The 9,029-nt window shown below is 46.2% G+C and overlaps 1 protein-coding gene across 1 annotated transcript in view; it reads left to right on the top strand.

The window, feature by feature from the left end:
- The first annotated feature begins 2,698 nt into the window (after window positions 1-2,698).
- CSUI_002255 (cation channel family protein) overlaps window positions 2,699-9,029 on the top strand; it is a 27,145-nt gene continuing 20,814 nt past the window's right edge. Inside the window, exon 1 of the mRNA XM_068062457.1 lies at window positions 2,699-5,577. The gene's annotated coding sequence lies outside the window, so the exon portion shown is untranslated. The remainder of the gene's footprint in view (window positions 5,578-9,029) is intronic.

The raw sequence follows: 9,029 nt of genomic DNA, 5'->3' as shown, positions 1-9,029 counted from the left end.
AGAAGAAGTCCTATTTTCGCTTTAGTCTAGAAGTCGGCATGTCAACATAGGACCGTGCAGTAGCAGAGAACGCTTAAGACCAGCTAACGAAGTCGTATCATTTTTACTTTTCCGGCATAAGAGAGCCTCCAGCAAAGCGAAGTCCAGCCATCTACGAATGACTCTATCGAGGTCACCGGCCGAGGCGGTATCGATGTGTTTCACGATGAGAAGGCTTCTCCCCGGCAAATGTGCATACGTATCTTCTGTCGCTTTGTTGGCGATACCAAGAAGAGGAGACAAATAGGGTATAAGTTTGCGTAGGGGAGTGTCAGTCTTTTTCTGATACATCGATGTAACTAGTTTTCGAGAACGGCCGTGTAAGTGATGTGGTGACAGGATGACACCTGAATGTGAGCCAAGGATTTCCTCTTGACTGACGCCTGCCGAGAAGTTGCGGGGGAGCTGTCCCAGTACAACAGTCTTGGTCGCTCTCTGGGAGCTTGATAGGAAGATTCGATCTGGTGAGGCTTTCTACTGTAGGAAGGTGAATCCACCGATGTCTGTTTCGTGCGTGAATCACTTCTCCAAAAGAGAACATAGCTCCCCGGTAAACTAAGGGAACTTGGTCGCTGGATGCCTGTTCCAGAACACACCAGACTCCTCTTGTCTTACAAACTGCTTCAGCCCATCTACCTGGAGTAAAATCTCAACGAGTGACTTCGCAGTCTTCCCCCGTCACGTCCGGAGAACGCAAAACTGTACAACTGCCGAGAAGGATGAACTGAAGTCACTCCGGGGCGTTTCGCTGAGACAGCGCCTTAAAGAGACGACACCCTGCAACTTGTATGAGGAGACCTGCCTCGGAGACACTCGAAACAACTGGCGGTTCAAGACGGAAAGTGTGGAATTGTGTTTTGGGTCTGCAGTGGTGCTTCTTTTGATACATCCATGTAGTTAGTTTCTAAGATTGCCATGTCAGTGACGTGGGGAAGTGTCACTTGCATGACTGAATAGGCAAGGCTAACCACTCGAAAACTGTCGAAATGAAAATCGTGAAGTGCTTCCTAAGAACATCAGCAGAAGTGGCGGAGTGACTGTAATGGTCTTCGGCAGTTTTCTGTTTCACTGCTGTATATGATTCAAACAGAAGAAAGGCCTTCTGAATGATTGAGAGAAGACCTAGGTAAAGTCGTCGCCCGTGGGCATCAGGCGACTGGTTCTCCCCATTCTCCATAGCCTATAGACGCGTTTATGTGAGTCTGTTCTACTATTATGTATGCACCTTACAGCACTACGTATATCGACCCAGATACTGTGCTGCTGTGCACCTGTCTAGACTCTTTGCTTCCTACGTGTTTCTGTCCATCGTGATGATCTAGATGTTATTTGCATCACATACAAATACCTACATATGTGCACAGAAAGTAAGAAAAAGAAGTGATAAGTGCCTCTCTACTGAGGCTGCGACGTAGCAAGGTCTTCTCGTCGATCTACGTGCATGCGGGTGAAACAATACAATGACTTCTACCTGTCTGGTCTTTCTCCCGGATCATAAGCATCCTATTCTGAAAGTCCACTACCGAGCAGTCGAGCTAAGAAGCAGTTATCCTGGAGTGGATGCGCACTGACCGACAGACAGACAGACATCTACAGGCTTTCAGACATGTACAGACGTGCACAAATCCATACACCTAGACGTCTTCTAAACTATAGAGTTCAGGAGAAGAAGAATTAGCACTTCTGGTCCAGAAAGGAAGGCCCTCGATTGCCGGGACAATTTCTACGTAGGACAGAAATAGGTGGACTTGTACGAGTATACCTGCATATATATATATATATATATATATATACATGAGAGGCAGCTGTACGAAAAATTATGTACGTATTTTATGTATTTTATGTAGATATATATATACAGAGAGAGAGAGCTATACTAAGGGAGGTGTATTCATGCGTTTTACATGTGCGAGTGAGGCTATCTGCATATAAGAAGGACTGCGAGGTCTAAGGCGAGAAGAAAAAAAGGAGGGTGACTGTGTCTCCTTCCCGTGCGCGGGTGCTCTTATTCAAGAGAGAAAGCACAGATCTACCAAGACCCTGGCAAATCAGCTACGATGGAAATACACCGGTTCAGCCGTACAGTTTCATAGATATATACTATGCATGGAATGGGTTTATGCCTCCTGTTCTGCTAAGTCCGCATCGGGATTGCTGGATGTAACGTGGGTCGACGATGCTTCCTAGGAGATACCACGGCGACTGTCAGGAGTAATTCCTCACGTCCAACAGAGAGAAACGTTCATCTCTCTCGCAGGATTCTTCTCTTTCATTTGCCATTCTTGTCATTCTCTCATCGTGGCAAGACATTTGGCAAGAGGTGTGGGTGTAGAAGTTCTTTACGATGTCCGCGTACCTTGCAACTGTACCCATACATCTGACTGAGGAGAGAATCTAGATTCCACACACCCCATGGAGCCGCTTCGTTAAAAAGGAGACGAAAGGATTTGTCGAACTGTCGAAAGTTCTCCGGAGACAAGAAAGTATTGGATTCTGTGTCGACTCCAGATGACTGCATGCGATGTTTTTCTGTCGTTAGGGCTTCGATTGTCAGCGGTGCATGCAGTCGTCTCAGGGCGGGAGTGAGGAAGAGAAGAAGTCGTGCTTTTCGATCCAAACAGGAGAATTGAGCGCAAAGGCAGAGGGAGTCAAGAAAGAAGAGGAAAGGAAAGGAAAAAACAACGGCAAGAAAGGAGCTTCGTTTGAATGGAGTTCTCTCCGTTGCTTTGAAAATTTCTTGTCTAGCGGCCACGTCATCGACTTCTCTGTCTCCTTCCAGAGAAATTTAGTTTCATTCTCTTCTTCTGTTTTCAATATCTCTCTTTACATCATCCGCATCACTCATTTCAGTCTCACCTCATTCCTAGCATCGATCCGCAGTCGGGACGCTATGGGTGTTTTGGGGTGTATGTACACTCGCCGCACACCACAACGGAAAATGCATCTCGCTTCTGTCTGCCCGGAAAGAAGAGCAAAGAGATTTCCCTTTTCATTTTCGTCTTCTTCGCTTCTCTTAGTCTTATTAAATCTGTTCATGTGCTGGGTTTTCTCTTTCCATTCTCTTTTGAGGTGTACGTACAGTCGACTAGAATCTGCTTCTGACTTCCTCGATGTGATGGTCCGCACTCTCTAGCACGAGTGGCAACTTTAAATCTCCTGGAGTTCACTGCGTCTTTTCTCTCTCCTGCGTCAAACTTTTTCTCCGGTATCTAGAGGAAGGCCTGGACTCTTTCTCTCTCTGTTCCTCTGTGTGTTTCCTTCTTCCTTCTTAACTTCTCAAGGAACAGAAGAAGGAGCGCGCCTATGTAAGAGAACCCTACATCCTCGTATCAGAAAGCTCTTTTCTACTGTAGCTATCATCCGTTTTCTTCTTTGTCTCCTCCTCTATAGCAGTCGGGAGACGAAAGAGACTCTCCTCACACACTTTCCTCCTCTCTCATGTTGTCCAAAACTGAAGGTTTAAAGGGAAAGAGAGAGTGACCTCCTTCTGTCTCCTGCCTTCTGCTTATGTATAGAGGGACACGTCACCTCCCTATTCATGCTTTTCTACAGACATGCTGAAGACTCGACCTTAGTGCACTCCCGTCCATGAAAACGTCTTCTTTCCTGTGTGGAGGGATCTCGTTGAAGATGGAGGAGAGTAAAAGAAATGCGCAAGACAAAGAGGAAAGCTCAGCTAGAGAGGAAGACAGACATGAAGAACAAGAAGAAGAAGGAGATTTAATCTTTCGTGAGGGTGAAGAAAGACAGATAGAGGGACGAGGAGAAGGAGAAAACAAGATGAAGCCGGAGGGCTCAGCTGAAGGTATAGAAGAAGAAGAAGACGAAGAAAAGAAAGATGGTGACGAAGAAGAAAGAAGAAGGCATTCAAGACAGCCGGTAGAGGAGAAAGGAAAGGATGATGGATGGAGACAGGAAGAAGAAGAAGATGATGATGATGAGAATGATCCAGTGGTGTCAGAGGAGCTTGTATATCTTGATTTCCCTGAGTTATCTTATTCTCTCTTCTTCTCTTCAGGAGATGTTTCACATGCGCATGCTCATCCCTTTTCTTCTTCTGTCTTATCTGTCTTGGAGTCGCAAATGCATGAAGCTCCACACGGTCCCATACCTCGAGATCTTTGTGAAAGCAAGCAGGTACACGAGTCCCCCTCTTCTTCTTGTACTCCATCGTCGTCGTTGTCATCTTCTTCCTCCTCCTCCTCCTCCTCGTCCTCATCTCCTTCTTCTCCTCTCCGTATTTCAGCCGGAGAAGAGGCAAGCAAGGAGAAAGATGACGCTGCATGTGTAGGAATTGCTAGGACGCTGAAAAGAGCGAGAAGAATAGCCCAAGCCTCCATCTCTAAGACATCTGAGGAAGTGACGATGTTGGAGAACATCTGTAGGGGCGAGAGGGGAAGAAGTCGTGGGGGGGATCAAGCCGATCGATTTCTCTCTTCTCAACCTAGGAGAGATATGAACTTCCAAGAAACAGAAGAAGAACACCTAGCAACTGCTGCTACACCTGCTACTTCAGATTCGTCTACTTCTCTCTCTTCTTCTTCTTCTTCCTCATTGTCATCTTCTTCTTCCTCCTCTTCGTCATCTTCTTCATGTTCCTCTCTATCGTCTTCTTCTTCTTGTACAGTGGAGTTATATGGCCTAGAGTCAAGCAGCCCTGCAATATTGGTGAATGGATGTCTTTCTTTTTCTGGTCGCCATACACCCCAGCCGCCTTTAGAGACGATCGTCTTTCTCGAGGAGAGACAATCGACACGGCAGCCCCAAGCATCGACATCAGAACGTCTCGATCAAGAAAAGGAAAGCAAAGAAGAACAAGACGAGGAAGAAGGGGGAGAATTTCTTAAAGGAGACCCTTCATCACTAATCACGGACACCGAATCTTCTTTCTATCTTCTGCAGGAAAAGAAGATGAACAAGAAGAAAAAGAAAGAGGAAGAAAAGCAAAGCGATGGAGAAGGAGATAGAATTGTCGGCTTATGTACAAAGACGATTGAGCTTGTTGTCGATCTTCAAGGCAAAGCTCTAAAGTTATCGAGGTCGATGGACGAAATGACAAGAAAGAAACAAAGAGAAGGAGAAAGAGAGAAGGGAGAAGAGAAGACAAGAGGAAGCCTTTGTGATGTGTAAAGGGCAGCGATTTACAGCGCAACCTAGCCCCGCAGTTCGTTTCTCTCGCTTGTCTTCTACTGGATGAAAACAGAATGAAGAGTAGGGAGAATTACAAGCAGATCTTTTTCTTCCTTCTCTCTCCTGGCTTCCGCACTTTTCCTCTTCTCCCCTAAGGCAAAGCCCATTCTTCTCCGTCTTGATTGCTTATGTCTACTTGTTAATCTGTCTCTCTGTGGCTATCTACTCCTACGTGTCTGTCTCTAGCCTGCCATTTGGCTGTCTGCCTGGCTGCATTCGTCCATCTATATCTAGAATTCTGTCTCTCCATTCATCCATCTCTACCTCTACATATATTTATCGATCTATTTATGTTCATCTATGTGTCTCTCTGTCTCCGTTAATCTCTCAGGGGGGCGTGCTAGCTCGTGTTTCTCCACTCTCTTCACCGACTTCTCAATGAAGACTTTCGTTTCTCATTTTTGCATTCCTGTCCCTTCTTCTCTTATGGCTTGGGCCAGGGCGTTGATATACCAGGAGTCGATACACACAGGAAGCGCCTCGTATGTTCTTATGCCTCGTGCGAAACACCTAGACCGTCCTTTTCGCTCTCCTTTGAGTTAGAGACAAAGAATAGGAAAAAGAAATGATGGAAGAGAAAGAGCACGGACGGAGAAGAGAAAGAAACGCAGCACACCTGATACGTGATATCTCTCATATGGAGAGTCAGTCTTCTCTTTTCTTGTCTTGCAGAGAAGATTTGAAGAGACTATAGGGTAGTTTACCGCCATTCTCTAAGTCGTTTTCAGAGAAGAAAGCTTGTCGTCAGTGTTGTGCATCTATGAGGAAAGGTGTGAAGCGTCCTGCCTTTAAAGAAGGGACCACGCGAAAAAGACCCTAAGTTGGGATGAATCTAGGAAAGAGAGACTGAAGAAGAGAAGTACGACTAGTAGCTGTAAGCAGAAAGATATGAGTTAGAAAATTGTTGGGAGTAAAAAGACCATGACGGTTTTGCCGCTGTCGTATTTCTGGTGTATGTACACTCGAAGGTTACTGCTAGGACAAATGAAGAAGACAGATTTCCTCCGTCCCCTGCCATCTGTATAGAACCAGAGAACGTGTAAAGGGGGGGGTGGCTGCATAACTAAAGCAGAGGAAAGTCTTCTTTCGTTTTCACCGCCTCCGTCCTTTATGAAAACAGAGAAGGAGAGTTTGCCAGTTCCCCGAATCACACTAAAGATAGAAGAGCTGTCTCTCTCTCTATCGATTAGCTCGTTTCTCCCCAGACCACCATAAAACGGAGATGCAAATCTCCATCTTTCTTCTTCGTTGACTTCCCATTTATTCGACGTTTTAGAAGCCAACATACTACCTAACTATTCTACACTATCTACTTGACAGAGATAGAGGTTGAAGCGTGTACATAGTCCATGTGTAGATAGGGGAGTGAAGATGTCGCTCTTGTAGCTAAATAGATGGATTCGAGTGGATGACAACTTCGATAGGACCAGCAAGAAAGAGAGAAAGAAAGGACTTCACATTTTCGTCACTAGAGGAGGAATTTCAGAAGGAGCAAAATCGCATGAAAGCAGGGTAAGATAAAGATGGATAGAAACCAAGAAAGTTGTTAGGAAGGAGGGGCAGCAATGGAATGATATACGAGGATAGGTACACATTTGATAGTTAGTTTGAGTGCTATGTATCAGAACTACTGTATTCAGGATGTATGGAAGAAGACCTGGCAGAAGCTTGTATCTTCAAACGTTTCAGGAAGGCGTCAAAACAGTCTTTGCACGCTCATGTATACTGTAGACGAGTCACTGATAGAGGTATAGATAGATATAGATAGAGAGAGATATAGATAGCTCTAGGTCAATAGATAGATAGATAGATGTGGTGATAAGAACACAACTGATGCCTGGGATGGTGGAGACGAACATTCTAGCTTCTTAACGGTTTTTTCTGGGTTGCTTTCTGTACAGAACAAGGAGATGTATATGAACACCTATTCACGCGTATACATATATGGGAAACAGATACGCACATATCTTCCGGTGTATCTACAGGATGCTCTTTCACGCGGCGACAATCGCGCTTCCTGCTGTAAGCACACGTAGTAGTGATACTCCTGCACCTCTCAACATAGGAGATTCCTCGTCATTAAAGCAGTTCAGAAACCACTTCAGCTCTCCTCATAATCCATTTGCCTCACGAATGGACATTGTGAAGATCTTCTCTTCTTGGAGACTGTTGAACTAGTAGGGCATAGGACTCCATGCAACTGCCACAGCCCTGGATGGGGCTACAAACGTGAAGAACCGTGGCAACGGACTAGTGGAACAAATTTTCAGCCTACTCATGCACATGAGTGTACGTCTTTAGATAGGGACAGCATGTCTGCTGTACACATATAGACAGAGGTTACTGTGTGTGATCTCAAGTCAACACCTTTATTCCTGTTCTGCATGCACCAGGGGTTCCAAGATAGCCCTGCAAGAAGAACAGATCTATCTGTCTTTCATAATTCATCCCGAAGAAAAGCTAGGTAGCATTCTTCTTTCCATCCATTTCGTACCCGTTGAAAGCACAGCAGCCATGCCGAGTCACCACGGTTGACGAAAATTAAACTCGGAACTACGGAAGGATTCTGCGCGAGGGACATCTCAAGACTCTCTTGTTATGAAAAGAGACGATTCTTGAGAGAGAAGAAGACCCTAGGCCTCCTCTCTCAAAACTTCGAGAAGACGATTCCTCTCCTTCCTTTTCTGTGTGCATGTTCCACACATGTCTTGTACCTTTTGTTGTGCCTTTCACGAAGATCTCTCTTTTGGTTCCCCTGTAAACCTGTATCGCCAGCGCCTGCCGCTTCCGCTGCTCCACCACTGTGAAAAGTGATCGAGGTATCCTTACACTTTCTACAGGTAATGGCGCTTGTAGCGATACCCGTGGAGCGACGTCGTTCTCCATGACTGTAGCGACACCCAAATGCTATGCCTGCGTGAAGGCGATGAATCTGATGATGGCGGCTGGCAGAGAATGTTTTCCAATCTTTCCTCGATCTGTGACAAGACGATTGAGTCATGGGGAGACACCTTCGGGTGGGGTGTGACGGCGGAAGGGGCTGTCGTGCAGGGCGTAAGAATAGAGAAAACTGAACAGTTTATCTTTGTTGACTTCACTATGTGGATCTTGTGCCGGCTAACTCATGACTAGACGCAAGTGAAGTGCTGAGATGTCCTAGTGTGGAAAGTGTGGCGTCACTTCTTTTGGCTGACCGGCACGACGGGGACGACCGGTCGCAGCGTCCATCTGTCGTCGTGTTTCGAGGAGGTGAAGTACACTTTTCATAAGGAAGGAGACCTCGGGTTAGATGTCTATGTATTTAGCCGCAAGTGAAATGCATAGGTCGACCAATTCATAGTATTGGCGAATCTTAATAGAGGCTGTTGACAGGTATATATGTACCGTCAGTCGTAACGACAGGCCCGACACTCGGGCGATACGGGAACAGTTGAAGGATGAAAAGACCATCGGCAACACCCTGTTTCCCGTTCTGTCTCTTCTTCGGGGTTCCTCCTATTGCCTCTAGATTGCATATACGCTCAGGGTATTGCAAAAAGAGGATGGTGGACACTACGGTTCGACCCGCCTCTTCTTATAAGAGGCCTGCTTGCCGGCGTAATTCAACCTCTCGGTCCTGCTTGCTGCTAGCCCTGCTAGTTAGTACAAGGGATGTACCATAGCAGCACCGACTCCGTCTGCGGCCACCCGGACTCGACGACGTGAGACATCCATCAAGGATTTCGCTGGTTCGCTCCTTGTGCCGTCTCTTGCTATGAAAGGCTTGGAAGAGGAAAGGTTGTTGTGCGATGTAGCGGAAC

Source organism: Cystoisospora suis (genome assembly GCF_002600585.1).
Source record: "Cystoisospora suis strain Wien I chromosome Unknown contig_942, whole genome shotgun sequence".
Lineage (NCBI taxonomy): Eukaryota > Apicomplexa > Conoidasida > Eucoccidiorida > Sarcocystidae > Cystoisospora > Cystoisospora suis.
This window is presented reverse-complemented; position numbering and strand designations above follow the sequence as displayed.